Below are 17,500 nucleotides of genomic sequence, written 5' to 3'. Positions count from 1 at the left end.
TACGAATTGCATCCCGTAAGTGGAAATATGGCAAACGAGTGGCAAATGAGCGTTTAATTCGACAAGGATTCCCTTTCACCAATATCACACACTAGCCGAACTGTCACTTTTGCAGTCGTACTACTATTCGGTCGCGATGATAATAACCCCTAAATCCTGCACGGCTGCACGCGATCCATGGAATGCATTGATGAATGGCGGCTGCTGGAGTTTTCGCTCGAATCGATGTGCCATTAGGGGATGGTGGGGTTGTTGGCTGTGTAACCGGATATACGGCCTCGATGGCACTATTTGCACATCGCGACGCTTCGCGAGAGAGCGACGGATGGCACACAGAGGTGCATCTGCATAGGGCACGGTGATGATGAAGGGCGCATCGAGGACCTCTCCTCCTAACCCTCGTCACGGGGCTCTAGTATGCTTTCCCTGCTTTCTAATGGTTTTTTGAGCGCACATACATCAAATTGAAAAGCCATATGTAGCCCAAACGATCACGGCGCAAATCGACACCATCCCGCCGTCCCGGCGACCATCATCATATCGATCGAAACTCACGCCCCATGGCCACGAAGATGGTGTCGTTGTCCGCTTTCCGCCAGCGGGACTATAGGGTTCGCCCGATTCGCCTGTTGCAAAGCATCTTTTGTTGCACTTTCTTCTCCTTTTCGGTTCCGGCAGCATCCAACACAATTGATTGCAACGGGCAATACGTCTTCTTGCAAAGGTGCACCCTCTTTTGCTCTACTTTACAGCGAGAGGCTCTCTTCCACCATTTGGCCAATGGTTTTGTACGTAGGGCAACAACGAAAAAAAAATGCAAGGATACCCTTAATTAATCTCATTATGTGAGGCTAAACTTTGGTGGTCCCTTGCACATAAATCACCTCATCGTTCAATCGGCCCCGCGTACGTTGGTGGTGGTGGTGTTCCGGGAGAAATTTATCTTCATAATCGCCGTGACACATTCACCGGCACATAGCACCGCTCCTGCTTCTCCCTACACCGGGACAGAGGCGTGCAAAACGACGGGAATGCATTGGGCGATTTATCAAACTCGCGAGTACAATAGCCAATAGTTTGTCTATTCTGTTCCTGGCATCTTTCGCGGCATTCTGAGGCCTGCGAAAACAAACTTTAAACCAAAAGGAGCAACAAATGTGTATGGTTTAGTCGGCAGTGTGAGAATGGGCGGTTTACGCTGCTTCTGGCGAGACATAACGTAATGACATCGTCATCCTTGCGTAAGTAGAAGACGTTCGATGTCTGGTAGGAGCAAGATAAGCGACAATACTCTGCCACACTCGGCTTTGCCAAGGTGTTTGCAGTGAATTTCTGATAAGTGGAAGAAGTGGTAACATTTCACGGCCATTCAAGGTTGGTAAGCCCAGTATCGATTTCGGCCTATCCTCCCAAGGAACGTCACCACGAACGAATGCAACGATTGCGTAGTATTGGTAGGTACGGCGCAAAAGCGATTCGGGAGTGGCCCCGAATACGCATTGCTACCGCTACTATTGCTGACAACGAAACCATAGAGAAAGTTTCGTGTTCCCAGCGTGCTCCCGTTGTAACGCTAGGTCTGTGCCTTCACATCGCAACATGATCGTCCTTAAGCCACGCCATTCGAAGGCTTCCCCCAGGGTGACGACAGCGTTGGAGGACGACGGAGAAATAAATCCAAAACCAACCGCACAGGATGGCCAGCGAGAGCGAAGCCACCAACACATAAAATCGCTCCTCACCGTGCACCATTTTCCTCTTTCCTTCCGAAATGATCCTTCTGCTCCGATAGTGGAATACGAAGCAGAAACAGGCAGAACACCTGGCGCTAGGGCGTGCGCCCGGTTCGCTCGTTCGCTATGCTGGAAGGTTTTATCGAACGTTCAATGTCAAGGCAGCGGATGGACGAGGAACGATGGAGGACGATGAAAGCAACGGAACAGATGATGAAGAGAACCATCCCAGTTGCTGCTGCTGCTGCTGCCGCTAAAAGGATGCAGCAGGCTCGCTGCACGATGGCAACGTCTTGCAAGGCCCAAAAACAGATTTCCTTTGACAAAGAGCCACCAAAACACCTGGTGTTTGCGTTTTCGGTGATTTCTACTTCGCCGACAGGCCGGCTGCACTGCTGCCAAGGACCATGGGCACGCGCCCCGCGTTTTCAACATTTTTCAATCCCAATAATCTTCCTCCACCCCTGCACTACTGCTGGCCCGGGAACGAGCATAAAGCAGGCAGGCAGGCAGGCATCACACCATCCAGATTGACGTATCACTGGCGGCTGCAACATGGGCTCTGTGACTGCTCTCCAGGGCAAACCGGGGGGCAAAGGAGTGTTCTTTGTAAGACAAATATTTTCATTGCGTGGAAACTGAGACGACGCTCTGCGCTTGTGCCACACACAAGCGCACGTCAATCAAGTGATTTGATTTTCATTCTACATCTATTATAGCGTTTCTGGCAAAGGACATTCATATATCTGCAGGGAATACCTGCCTGTGGTGCACGAGTCACGAGGGACACGAAGAGCACCACTTTGGTGCACGAGCCAGTGTGTGTTGGAGTGTTGAAGCAGCTGCAACTCCCATTTTCGCCTTCCTCTGTTCTCAACGATACAAAAGATACCATATCAACGATGAGCATTGCAAGGATGAAAGGCGACCAGAAAGAAGGTCTGAAGAGAACGGGGACAAGGCCCGCATATAATCGGACCCCCGTCAATCAGTACCCGCCGTCCCCTTATGCATTGCGGTGTTTAGTCCGGAAGCTATAACGTTTAGGTCTTGTTGCACACGGCCTCTAAAACAATTGAACTACCAGAAACCGAACTACCATACGCAAGCTCACTAGTTGGTTGCTGCATTTTTACATTATCCACAACAGCAGCAGTAGCAATAAATGCTGCGTCCGCGCTTAAGACCCAGGCCAGAAGGATGTCCATCCTTCCTTCCATACCTCCCCTCCCTTCTAGTCACCACACATCCATCAATCACTTCCCAACGCGATTTTATGGTATTTTTCTGTTACAGCACAGTTATGGGCACTCGCGTCACATGCAAAAAAGGCCTGCCGAGCGAGGGTGGGTGTCATTTATGTTTCCGGTGTTGGGTGTGTCTCCGGGAGAGGCGAGAGAGAGAGAGAGCTTACAATTCCTATGCGTGACACGCGTTGACTGTACCGTTGTAATAGTATTTAGCGCAAAACTCTTCTCCTTCAATACATTTCAATTGGTGCCCCACCAAGCCAGACTGAAGAGGAATCCAGCAAAAGTCACTGCCAAGGTGGTGATGATTAAGTGATGTCTAGCTGCTACTGGCGGGTGGAAAGATGTATTTGTGAAGGAGAATATCATCACAGAATAAATTAGCATACAGAGCATGCATCTCACACGATTATACAATGCTGAGTCTCTATTGCTTAAATGACATCTCTATTTGCGGGCACTGACACCGCACTGGTTTGGCCTGATCATTAGGTGGATAGCAAAGGTGCAAAACCAGGCTTTCCGGCTGGGCTTTCGGCGATTCCGTGTTTGATCATCATTAGTCAGAAACTCGCAGCGTACGAAAAAGGGAAGAGTAAACGTCATTGGCCTCGCATTAAAAATTGCGAGAAACTATAAAAAAAAAAAAGAAAAACTACCTCTGCGTAATGATTGGAAGGGAACAAGAAGATACGATAATGATCAGCAGTAAAAGGAAGAAAGCGAACACCCCTGCTACCGTCTCCGATTAATGCGCTGCATTTGCTGTGGCGGAAGAAAACGGCATCATTTTGGCAAAAAAAAACAAATTCGGCAATTGCTTATAATCGAGCATTTCGTAGCAGCAGCAGCAGCAGCAGACGCAACACAGACTGAACACACCTGTCTCTCAGTCCATACGCCAGTTGGTTGCAAAGGGTTGGCACGTTTCCTTCCTGGGCGACCCCCTTCATTTTGCGGAAATGAAGAGCAAGGCACGTGCTGCCCGGTGTGTTGGCACACTTTCCGCCGATTCGATCTTCAGACACACGTCCTCTTACGCTGCCATGGGGGCTCGAACGATTTATTCACGATTGTCAGATGGTAGGTATCTGTGTACTGTCATGCGATCCACCAAAAAGTGGGGGGAAACTGGGGGGAAAAGAGTGTGCGAGGAATGGATAGCCTCGAGAAGATCAATATCCAGAAACATCTGCCCAACGAACTACTAGTGACCAACGACAGCTCGAAGGGAAGAAGACCAACACAGGTTTTGCTTTTTTGGGTGAATTTTGCGTTTGACAAATAAACGAGACGAATTAAGTCGCATCTCAACAGATTGGTTAAACATATGAATTAAATAAAAAAACATCCTTAATTCTCTTTAGGTCACTCCTTTACCTAACTTCTACCAAGAAATCTTTTACAAAAGTAGCCATCCACAGCGTGCTTCATCGTTTCTTTTCTTCCTTTTAATGTGCTTTTTGAAATCCACAACGACGAGGGCCACGTGCCAAACACATCGGGCGCAGCAGCATGTGTTCGCGATGGTGGCTGCCCCCATGACGCGCGACCTGGTTGTTGCAGCTGTCGACGATGAATTGGAAGTATAACTGACCGCAGGGGCCATCAAGAATTCGAGGATTCCCCCCGCGAACATGGCGAAGGAATAAAAAGTGGGTAAATTGTGGACGAAGTCACTTGGACTCAGCACAGGTGGTTCCATCGCCGGTTCGGCGTCATGGCGCAAAGAATCAAAAGCGGTCAAGAGACGTTGGTCTGGACGATGTTGGATGTTGGATCTGGCAGAACATTACATGCATTGATAGCTATTTCTTATTATACGCGGTCGTTCTCGTTTCACTCGCGTGTTTTTGGTGAAACTTAAGAACATGCTTTATCATAATGTTGTTGCCAAAAAGAATATGTTTTACAACAAATTCATTTCAGTCCCCGACAGCCCATTCCGAAAATCCTGACCAACCCAGCGACCGTGACTGTTGGAGAGCGACATAAGAGAGGCACGTGCGAAAGCGTCAGTATTCTGTGGCCTCTTCAGCTCTTCGGGCCACACGAACAAGCGGCAGCTGCAAGTGAAATGCAGACAGGGAAGACGGACTTCTTCGTTTTCCGCCTTCCGTCGTCACCTTGTGCCTTTCAGGTTTCAATTTCCCCCTCCTGATGCTCACACACAAGTGCATTGTTCGTGTTCGTATTCCAAATTTCCAACACATAAAATGGAAATAGACCAGAGACGGATAGCAGGCAGGCAGGCAGCATAGTCAATTCTCTCTCCTGCTTGGTTGGAAACGGGTCTCAGAATTGAAAAGGAAACTGGCCAGCTGCCTGTCGCCGATCCTTGCCAGGGTCACTGGTTGGATCGCAAAATCGCCACGCCAAGATTCTAGCTGTTTAATTCCTTTGAATAATTCCCTTGATTCCGCGAGATCGTCTTTTGCGTTGCTCTGGCGTAGACATTTATATCATTCCTTTACGTTTGCTTCACTTATAGGCATTCTGTTGCCATCGTATGAAAAGGAAAGAGTGTACGTCACGCGGTATCTGGTCACGGAAGATTTGATAGTAGATCCAGCAGCAGCGTATCAAACCCAACAAGTGATTGAAAGCGTTTATATTGCTCCCACTGACAGTAGCTCCAACAGTAGCTATTGAGCAGCAACCATTCCATTGTTTGTCACCAAAAGAGGCGTGAATGGAACGAAAATTAAAAAAAAATCCTATTAGTTGCTGAAGAAATAAGGACCTGCTACTGCTGGATCTGCCACTGCAAACCGAGAAACAATAGCTGCTACGTCTCGACATTAATGAGATGTTGACGAAGGGCAAAGGATTGTCGCCTGCGGCTTCGTTTATGCAGCTCTTGTCACGAGACCGACCAGTCGGCTACGATAACAACGATGGACGTGTAAGAGAAATCGAAACGGAACGGAATGTTTGAAATTAAATGCAGAAAATAGGATGCGAATTCAAGAAATCAAGCATAACAACTTCCAAAATCGATCCTCGGACATTTTTGCAAAGTAGTTGAATCGTCCGTTCCTTCTGGATGATCCTAGAAGGAATGCTCAATGTCTCATCATTTTCCTTGTTTTTTTCCAAAACATTGCGAAACATTAAATGTGCGACGCGGAGAGGGAAAATTGTTTTATTATGGAAAAAAAACGTAGGAGCATGCCCCTTATACGATGACGTACTTACAGAATACGGCACACTGGCTTGCCACAGGACACAACACACCCTCTTCAATCATTCGCCAGTCACTGCTTCTGCATCATTCTCTGTTTTGCACACAGGCACAGAAACACCCCCTCTTTCATTCTCTCTCCGTTCTGGGGGTAAATTGCCACCTCCCATAAATTATGCTTCAGCATTTAAACGGCACCCTGGCGGTAAATAAATTTTATTTAATAATTTCATAATGTATGCAAATTTGTCTTCGTGCATCGTGCACGGCCTCTTCATTCATCTCCCCTCCCTCTCCTGACAGTTGTTGTTGTTCTGAGATGCGCGATAGTATCAACATTTTTGCAACCTGCCACCCCCTCTCTGAGAATGTTGCCGCAGGCGTAGAGGAAATAAAACCAAATTAAGTAAAAATCCCCACGTGAAGGAAGATTATTTTTAGGACACGTGAGGAATGATAGTGGCGCCCTTGCGAGCCACACACAAGCACACAGCAAGGGCGTGTGAGTCAAAGTAAAGAAATTAATTTCTAATTTATGCAGCACTCGTAGAGCAGCGAACGGGGAATGGTGTGTCTAGAACGATATTCTCAAACTCCGTTTTCGTTAGTTTGTTAGCCGCCTATAGGTTTCATTTGGGTTATGGTCATAGATTATGTTTGGCCTCGATTATGTTGAGAGCGAACGCGATTTAAATAAGGTTACGAGAGTTTATTAATACGATTATTATTCGATCGATCGAACGCCTAATTAATGCAATATGCTCAAATTGGAATGCTTCCAATTTTCAAGTTTTGCAATTTATAGCTGATGAATTGTTATTACTTTACGTCATAAATACGCTCCACATTTCGAACAATAACACAACAGCATTGTTTCGATTTTTAACGAAACTATGAACGATAGACTAACATTATCTGCAGCTTAACTGGTGAGCCATTGCCGTTTGCAGTGTTACTAATAAAGCAATTTCCAATACGACCAAAGCAGAACACAAAAAAAACATCTGCCGATAAATAAGTCATCCGAATTTGCATCTCTATGTAAAAATGTTGTCAACTGTCTATTTTAAAGATTCTTCCGATTTTGCTAACGACAATAATTTACAGACAAGCATCGCACTCTGTGAAGCATCACGAAAGGAAGTTTAATGTTTTGTCATTCGAAATTCACCATATCCTATGCATAATGCATTCGCATGCGTGAAAAACGGGTGCATCATTAGCGTGCGCGCGCCCGCTCACAAAGCCTTCCTAATTACATGCAGGGCAAACACGAGGAACGAACCTCGCATACGCTTTGTTCCAAGGAGCACGAAAAGACTCAAGATTCAAGTCCAGCGGAAAAGGAAACGTAAATCGAAAAACCCAAAACCCGGGGATCTCGAGAAGCCAACGAAAGTCGTCCCGAGCGTCGTGCAGGAACCTTTGGCAGGACATGCGTTGTGTTTGTGTGGTACGCATGTGTGTTTGTGTGGTGCGACAGCTGAAGAATGAGAACAGAGGGTACGAGGGAACGAGGGAACGAGTGGAACAGGACATCAATAAAAACACGAAGCGATGTGTTGTAATCCATCCATCCAGCCATCCTTTCCACCACACGCAGAACATCTGCGCCATGCCGGGCATCGGGGGTTTTGGGACCCTTTCCCCGCTCGTCCTCTTCCCAATCCCCATAATAACTAAACCGAAAGACACGCACACACACGCGCGTTCCTCCGATACATCGTCCTCTTCCCTGTGTAACAACAAAATGGTGAGATGTTCCCTTCTCTCGCCCAACGATTGGAAATGCATCGGGAGAAAGCGAACCCGATGCGCCCTCTCTGCCGATGCATCACATTTTACTGTTTCCAATTAGGCGACGCTTCGGACGAGCCGAATGCATGTGTCTGTGTTCGCATATGAGGATCGCGTTTTTCAAAACCATTTCCAACTTATCCTTTTTGGAATCCTGAGTAGCACACATACACACATACACCGTTTAGCTATTTAAGACTCTGTTATTATGGTTGGCTTGGTTGTACATTTTAGTTTATGATACCATTTGAAACCATTTTTGCTATTAATCCTATTCTAAATTGGATTTATCTCGCGCCCATTAGGACTTCACAATGTCCCAAGTACACTATCGGGGAGGACTTCAGGCCATACTATGCTTTGCCGTGCAAATGGTTGAACATCGCTTCCATCGAATCGACATCAAATTTCGCTTTAAGATGAGGAATCAATCAATCCAGGAAAATGAACTTCCTCGATATTCGTCTTCGCATCCAGCATCATCCTTCTTAAGTGTATGCAATGTAGCGAAGGATGTAAGGGATATTCTATCCTAACGGATAGAGCGAACAGTCAGACAGCCATGCGCGATGCATCTCAGGCAAAAGGCGGATATCAACGCCGAACAGAAGCGAAGAGAGTGTTTCTCAATTGGAGCTAATTTTCAATTCAATTACATGCTCCAGCATCGTCTACGTCCGGCAACCCAAGAAGGTCCAGACCGTGCCTTGGCGCTGTCGCAACTAAGGCGCGAGCTACTTAATTTAAAAATCAATCTAAGGATATGGAGCAACTTATAATAAAGTTAGCGAGCGCGTCGTCGATGAAGCATCAGTCGTCCTGGCACAGGGCACGATGCACAGGGCACGATGCGATGTGGGACATGGATTTCGAAAAAATCATCTTTTCATAGCAGAAGCAGGAGCGTCGTCGTTGATCGCTGAGGTCGGATAAGGTTGCCGGGCGAACCAAATTGGATCACCGTCCTGCAGATAACTTACAGATGCATCTCTAGAGGCAGCACCAATGCGAGATGATGATGGGTGCTCGGTGCTTTCCACCAGGACATCGAGGAAAACTGACAACGAACCATGTGTGTGTCACCCCCATATATATACGAGCACACACGCCATCTGTTGCCCACTGACAAGAGCTGATCAATTTCTCATTTTGTACGACCCCGCGAGCGATTGGCATTGCCTGCCAATCGGACACAAAGGGCCCGGGACGGGGAATGACTCTCGCTGTCAATGTAGGCGTACCGGAACCGGTGCCGAGTGCCGAGGATATTGTTGCTGCTGCCGTTGCCTTCCACCACCAATAAATCGTACATTTGGCGAAAACCATTCGCGCCACGATAGATGATGGATGAGCCGATTCGATAAGTCATTGCCAGCCAGCAACAGTGTACGGCCTCCGCCAGCAGTACTGCTACACTCCCAGGATTGCTCTTTCGATGGCAACTCAAACAGTGAAGCAATTGTCGATGGACCATGCTCCGGTGGCAGTCGCAGCCGAGCGGGGAAGAAGGGTCGTCGGTGAGCGAGCTGGCGCGTCATTAATTTCTATTCCCGACCGTTTATTGCTAACATTTCTCATTTTGCACTGCAACACTCGGCTGCAATTCGCTTACTGAACAGGATTTTATTTCGATTTTGAAAATCCTTTAATTTAAATCGAAAGAACGGAAAACGGCACTAAACCTTCAAGATCTGCTACAAGATCCTTGAAAGAGCAAATCGATATTATAAAATAAAAACTCAAATCATCTTGGATGGTGCGTGCGCTGAGAAGCATTTGCGAGGCGTCCTTTTCCTAGCATTCATATTCGACGCCTGTGACAGGTGCGTGCTCCGGCGATGGTAACCTCCGGCACCGGAGAATTATAAAATTGAATTAACAGCTCGGACCGGCACCGGAAGAAGAAACATAAAAGCATGTTACATCTGCCACTGGTAAGAGCATCTCCGACCACCAGAGGGTCACCGGACAGCGTCGTCTGCTGTCCCTCTTCCATTTTGAAATCGCGCCGATCAAACGCCACCATCTGTGGCACGACGAGCGCTTAGCGCGCTGGCTAAAGCGAGAAGTTCAACCACCCAAAGGATATTTTGCCAGCCGCAGTACATCGGCTATTAATGAGCTTAAACGACGCTGGTGGTACGATCAGGATGACTGATAATGCGAGGAGGAAAAGGACTTTCGATTGGGCATCACGAGGATACGAGGCATACGAAAGAAGTCACATTTGATCCCGAAATATGGTGAGCCACGTTTATTCTTTATGCTTGGGCTTGTGATGCATTGAATATCTTCGAATGTAATCTCAAAGATCCGTGGGATAGCGCTAGACAGATGTCTTATCATTAGCTAAAATATGAAAACTGATCACGGAAACGGCTCTCTTCTTGTGGCTACAAAACACTTTACAAAAAGACGTTGTTGCTCTTGCTGCGTGTTTCCTCCATATTACATTAACTACGCGTGTTAACGACCCCTTCAACGGCTCCTCGCTCGTTCACAACACGGGTGTCGATCGAGTGATGGCGAAGAGATACACGGTTAGAAGAGTGGAGGGGCCGGGGGGGTTCAGCAAAGAAATAAATAAAACATAAACAGCCTAATAAAAACCGAAGCCCAAAATCCACGCACATATGCAATGGCGAGTTGTTGCCTATCTTGTGTTTATGCTTCACTAAACAGCACCATCACCACCACCGCCGCCACTGCTAAGCCAGCATTCTGGGGAGGCAGCAATGTGCAGCATACGTGCGTGCGAGCATGCGTGTGCGCGCTTCGGAATGCACCCATTAGATAGCATAAAAGGAACGTTACACGCAGGAAAGGACAAATGAAATGCCCAATTTTATTAAGGTCTCCTCCCTCCCCCCCACTTGCCAGCTAGGGAGCCCCGATACAAAAAAAAACATTTATGGCCGTTATACCCACAATTATACACACATAATATTCGGACAATTTCAATGCAACACATTAACTAGCGGCCCTCATGCGGTCCCCCCGGTTCGTGCCAGCAGTGGCTGCATTATTGGTACGCCCCCCTTCCCCTCTCCACTATTCGCCCTTTGCACCATCCAAATGCCTCGATGCCAGCACCAAATGCAGCGGAATGCATAGTTTGGAGGAATCGACGGTTTTACGACACACACGGGTGCTACCGCCTCTGCTGCTGTTCGTTCCTGCACAGCACTTTTAATTTTATTATTCAAAATAAATTGAACCTCATAATTGGATCCCCTCCCACCCTTAGCAAGCAGCTGATAGCGGGACAGGACGCAATGGCGTACCTTCGAATAGCGATGTAGAAGGATGTGATCCAGCCACCATTCACTGCGATGCATTTTATGCTCAGACAATCTAAAGAACTAGAGGACGCGACATTCTAAACTGAAATGCAAGGATCGCAAATTCGCATTTTTCAACTTCATCAAAAACGATAAAGCGGAGGAAGCGCCACTCACGCCTACTTTAATCGTTCCAGTCCCCGACCCCTCGCCTTCCTCGTAATTAGTTTTTAATGTACGATTTACCGCAAGAAACAAATATGCCCTCTACGTGAATCCGAGTCGGCACACAGGATTGTGACACTTGAAAGCGCACCGTTGCGTTGGTAACAATCGTCCTCCTGATATTCGCTGGGCAAAATCAGCTGAGGACGAGCGCTCACGACCGAAGCACCGGAACGGCATATGCAGAGGACCCTCGAGTGGTGCTTCGAAAGGGTGCCCCCGGCCAGATACCATGCCCTGCCCTTGGTCGATTATTGCTCAACTCCCGGGAAGGGTTGTATGTGTATCTTTCGTGCGTTCGGGAAGGAGGGCTAAACTCTAAATTTGATTATAATTGTGTGCCAAAAAGCACTGGTCCTGCACTGTGTTTGGCCGCCATCACTTCGTCGGGAAGGGGGAAGCTCTGGAGAGCTATCAGGAAGCCGGTTTTACGGGTGAGGGTCCTGCTGTTTTCACAACTAGATGCGCGATCAAACCCCGCCGGCTGTGTGTCCCTTTTTCATGCAGAACCATCGCACTCTGCTTGTCGAGATGATGATGATGATGATGAGGCACTAGCACTAGAAGAATTCCTTCGATTTGTGGAAAATTAATTTCCCATAAACGCAGGCTGCTCGAGTACCAGGACACGAAATTGAACAGGAATCACGAATCGACGATGCTCAAAAGCGTGATACATCACGTAAATTACTTTGTTACATCCTTTCACAAACCGAACGGCCAGTGTGAGCATTCGTGCGTGCGTGCGTGCGTCTCTCATTAGCAGGACAGGAGTTGCCGTGACATTCCCTCGTATGTAGCCATCACTCGGCGTACTCGGTGGTGGTGGCAGTGTGTGCATGTGGCACGACGACGCTCGCCCATCGGTTGCATGTGCTCTCGTCCTCCCCCTCACCCTTCCTCTCCTGTCTTCATGCTCCTGTGTGAGAGTATGTCTCTCGGGGAGGGCACAGTAGGGTAGGATTGGGTTGGGTGGTGCTTGACACCAAGCCAGCCGTGACCAGAGCGCGCGCGTTCGCCCCTTTGGTCGAATGGTGGTGCGGTGCGGTGGGCCATGGCCATGGCGCTCCGCCAAAGGGGTGGCGGCGGTGCATGGCGCTGGCTGGCTGGCAGGATGGCTGGCAGCAGCTGGCGGCGGCGACGGCGACGGCGGCGGCGGCGGCGACGGCGGCGGCAGCGGTTCAGCCGCAAAAAGGGGGAAAATGGAAAAAGATGAAATTGCAGAAAGAGCTCCCTTGGAGCGAGAGAAAGACCACATATGTGTGTATGTGTGTGAATGTGTGTGTGTGTGTGTGTATGTGCCAAAGTGAGAAAGAGAAAGAGCGAGCGACAGATACGGAAGGGGGTAAAAAAGGGAGAAGCCCGACGGAGGAGGAGCAGAACCAGAGCCAGACACGTTGAAGTAGGTCGGGAACCCGTCGAAAGCGGCCATCGTAGTCCGTCGACCTCGTCTGGTTCTTCTCGCACTCTTTCTCTCCCCCCTCCCCCTCTCCTCCTTTCCCCCAGGTTAAGCTGCTGCTGCTCGTGGACACTTCGTGTCTCGCCACCACCGCCATCGTTGACATCGTCGTGGTCGTCTCGTCGTCGTCGTTATCGGCCGGATCGTCTCTCGTGCCAGGGCCCGTTTCACAGAGGATTACACGACATTGCGCGCCCTCGGTGAGGTTGGACTACGGATGATGGGAAGTGGTGGTCATCGATGCAGGTTTTATGGTTTGTTTGGTTTGCACGCATACGCCCCAACCTCGGTGGGCATGCGGGTGCAGCGGCAGAAGCCGAAAGAAAGCAGTCCACCAACACTACCAACAGCGACCGGAGCAGCAGCCCAACAATGTAACAACAGACAATGCGCGCAAGCAAAACGATGCATTTTGCTGTCTTTCCCGATGAAGCCGATGAAAGCTGGAATGTTGCTGGAGAGTACCCTCCGTGGCTGGAGAGTATTTGTCACCGATTTTTCGTCGATTCACGCATGCACTACAATAAGCCCGTTGCTAGCAGCAAACAACGAGGATTCTACTTCTCCTGGAATATTTTGGCGTTGCCTACTTATATTAACGAAATCTTGTACCACATTTGTCACACATCCACATCACGATCAAGAACACAGCACATCCGGCGACATTATGCGCAACCAGAAATCAAAAGACATGTAATCCAATCAAACTGCTTGCAGCCATCGGCCATAGCCAACACACATCCCTGCTCCATTCCAAGGACTAATCTGCGCTCTCTCCGTATCCTGCATTCCCCCCCCCCCCCCCCGCCCAGGCTCATGCATCACTCAATTCTCCCGAACAGTTTTGGTCACCTCACCGATACACACACACGCCACCGGTGGTGCACGAAAATAGACATTTTGCCAAACAAATGCAACAAAACAAAACAATCGGCTAAAAAAAAAACCCCACACCCGAGAGGAGAGATGTGGTCTTCGCAAGGCGCAAGGCGCACGGCCCCAGACTCGTCTAGACGGTCGTCGTCTGTGTCGTCGTGCTAAAATTATGTTCGAATTTGTGCGTATTTATATTGTGGGAAAGGACGGACGGACGGACCAGAAGCGAAGAAGAAGAAATCGCTTCGGGCCGCCGAAACCCCAAAAACGCAAAAAACCAAGCAAAACAAAAACCAGACGCACACAGCGGCCGGTCGAAGGGGACCGACCCCTTTCCTCTTGCTTTCCTGCTTTGGTGGAAGGAAATCGCAGAGAATGGCGCGAAACGATTGCGCCGGTGGTGGCCCCTGTTGACTGCTGCTGCTCGGCTGGTTCGGATTTCAGATAGGATTTAGGAACGGGGGGTGGGGTAAGGCGAGTGCGCGCCCACGTCGTCATCATCGTCGGCTGGGGATCTCTACTACGCGTCTGGCGCATCGCGCATCGCGTCGAACGGCGGTTTCGGATCTCTGGATTTTGCGCGCTCATAATGCAACGAATGCTCCATTCTAGTGCAGGCGAACCTGTGCGCCGTGTGTATGCGTGTACTTTGCATCCACTTAAGCGCATCCGTTTGCCGTACATCTCTGTCGCACTGCTTTACACACTCCCGGAGATGCTGCGCCCCGGCCGTTGCGGCATCCTTTGCTGTCTGGGGTGGCGCTATCTCGGTGCAAAACAGTGCGTTACGTATTTCATCCCCTCAAGTCTCAAAGGCATTCCATCAAATCATCTGAAGATGATCTTTAAATTATTTGCTACAAATCAATAACAAATAGCATTTTGGGGAGCAACAAGCGGTGAATCAAAATCATCAAATACGAGATCAAATAATAGGTTTAACATACAGCACGAGACGCATTGTGAAGTGCACAAGCAGTCTCGCTGCCACGAACGAATTAGAACAAGACCTGCGGTGATCTGTGGTGCGAGAAGGAGCAGCAGCAGCAGCAGCGTGCATCTACTTCTTCGTTTCGTTCGCCTCTACTTCAAGGCAACAGCATCATGTGTGAGCAGCAGCAGCGACCGTAGCATATTGCACTCCATCCCATCGTCTAGACGGGCTTGGCGTGTCTCATCTCGTCGCTCCGTCTCGGCAAATTGGGAATCGCTTCCGGTCTGCTGTGTGATCTCTGTCGGGATCTGCCGTCTCGTCTGTCTTCCTCCTCGGCGGCGCATGGATATGTCTGTTATTCTCGTTTTCTTCTCACCACCACATCGTCATCGCCTCTCCTCCCGTGCCATACGATCAAAACGGCTCAATTTTTCGATTCAAGGCAATAATGTAACCATGGAGGAGCTAGAGAACAGGGTCAGGTCAGCGCGCGCGACGCGGCTTACCGAGCACTACCGAGATGTGTCGGCAAAACAGTCAGTCAGTAAATGCATCTGCATTTTCGCATTAATTGTTCGCAATGCAGCACAGGGCGTTGTTGGTCGGCAAGTAAGAAGGCAAGTTCCTCGTCAAGACGAGATTCCCTGTCGGGCTGCCTGTCTGGTCCGATCTGATGGTGTAGCCAGTGCAAAGAGAAAGCCAACCGCAACTTCATCGGGTTAAGGCAGTTTGCACCGCATGCCGTTTCTGTTTCGCATAATGTACGCATAAAATGTCGGCCATTCGATGCAACAATGTTGCGCCAGTGAGTGGTACCGGGGCATGGAATGGCAAGCGGCACAAACAAAACACCGCGCAATGGTAAATGATGCCTATATTCCACACAGTCATTCATCCGTGAAGTAATGCAAAGCCATGGGGGACCAATAAAACGACGGTTCAACTATTGAGAGCAGCTTCCTTGTCATATAAACGATTCCGCGAGAAGGAAAACATAGTACTTACCTTGCATGTTTCTCCTTTGCAGTGGCTATCTTCTTCAGGGAATTTACTGGATCATCTTCGTTAAACAATTCTCCGAAGCTGGAAGCTGCAAAGATAAAAAGATAGATCGAAACGACCACAATGAAGGATATGTCGGGAGTTTCAGGGGCGTTGATGTTTTCTCAACATACGTAATCATAACGAGTTTCTATGAAATGGCGATTGAAAAACAGAAATACACATTAAAAATTAAAGGTATCTCAATTTCGCTACATTAACAACGATGAATTTAGAGAGGTTTCTAGTATCAAAACAATATTTAATCATTCACAATCGTATAACAGCGTTACACAGAATGAAACCCACTAGTAACCAACACGTCTTTAACGGTTATTTGATTCAAACGGAACTCGACGCTATAAACGGAACAGGGCATTTTTTTGGCTGTTGTGTGCAATATTCCATACAAGGGCACTGAGTTGCTTTCAATATTGCGTGCAAATTCGTTTTCAAAAGAATTTCCGAAATTTTCGTTTAAATTTTTATTACAGCAATCGATGGTGATAAGAATTAACCAGGGTGAGCGTCCCAAGATAAACCAACGGCGCCATACACTCCGGCTATAGAGCTCGTTAACGTGTTTCGAAAGAACTTTTTCCGTTGAACCGTGAAGAAGGTGTGTTAACATGCTTCAGTTACGCACGAACCTCTTTCTCAAACATGGGGCTAAAACTTCTTGCTAGGCCTTTCCACGCACTACCTGCCGGAATGGTCTCGGGCTTGATGATGGTGTTGCTACTACTTTTGTTCGCGTGCTTAAATGCGCAAATCGCTAACGGCTAGGCTGCCTATCTCTCTTATCATTCCCCCTCGACGACCGCATGACCGCGGTTTCGTCTCCCGAACGAAGCTCCCGATTTTGCACATAATCAGCACCGCTACTACATTCGCTTTTAATCAAATCGCCAAAATGAGGCTCAAAAAACATGCTCAATCGGAGTGGGCAACGCCGCAAATATCAGCTACATCGTTCGTAATGGGCGGTTACTTACCGAAAAACATTTTCATAGAGTTGCTACTACTGCTGTCGTGCTCCGATTGTGTTTAATTGCTGAAGGAAGTGTGGCTGCTTCTTCTCTGGGCACCCTGGGCTGATGGGAAAGGACGACGACGACCGTCGGGGCATTCGACCGGCCAAGCAAGGATTCGCCGCTGCTGTAGGTCAAACGAACGGCCTTTGAAGTGTGCTGGTTGGATCGATGGACGAATTAAAATTCTGCCGGCAATATTCTGCGCAACAGAACCTAATGTTTGACTCCTGCGACTGCTCTTTTCCACCAACACTCTCCCTACACTGTTCACCGAATTTAGGAGTAAATTTCAGATTAAACACCGATTATCCGTTCGATAGCGGCACGACGCGTGCAGGAATCGAACGGCGTCAACACGAATAAAAAAAGATGAAAAGGACTAAAATGAAGGCAAATTTCTAGCGGTGCTTTGATTTTCCCAAATCATCGTCATCACCATCATTCCGATACTCGCAGCAGGCGCTTGGTTGGCGCGTTTGGCGGGTCAGAACAGCCCCCTCAGGTGGGCCTTCGGGGAGCACAGAAAAGGGCGTAAGAGAAACATCGAAGATAGCAGCGGCACCTCCACAAATCCGAGTTAAAGCGCGGCGCTGCCAAAGATAAACGCTCCGTCGATACCACGAACGGGGGGGACGGTGGCGCCAGGCTTTCGGTTCGGACCACTTGTGTTCTTTGGCTGGCAAGAG

The 17,500-nt window shown here is 48.5% G+C and overlaps 1 long non-coding RNA gene across 1 annotated transcript in view; it reads right to left on the bottom strand.

Moving 5' to 3' along the window:
• LOC125956905 (uncharacterized) overlaps positions 1-17,500 on the bottom strand; it is an 18,267-nt gene that overhangs the window by 285 nt on the left and 482 nt on the right. Inside the window, exons 2-3 of the long non-coding RNA XR_007469210.1 lie at positions 16,776-17,077; positions 15,745-15,829 (exon numbers count right to left, since the gene is read on the bottom strand). This is a non-coding gene — a long non-coding RNA (uncharacterized LOC125956905). The remainder of the gene's footprint in view (positions 1-15,744; positions 15,830-16,775; positions 17,078-17,500) is intronic.

Source organism: Anopheles darlingi, chromosome 3 (assembly GCF_943734745.1).
Source record: "Anopheles darlingi chromosome 3, idAnoDarlMG_H_01, whole genome shotgun sequence".
Lineage (NCBI taxonomy): Eukaryota > Metazoa > Arthropoda > Insecta > Diptera > Culicidae > Anopheles > Anopheles darlingi.
Note: the sequence above shows the minus strand (reverse complement) of the source record. Positions and strands in the feature narration are given on the sequence as shown.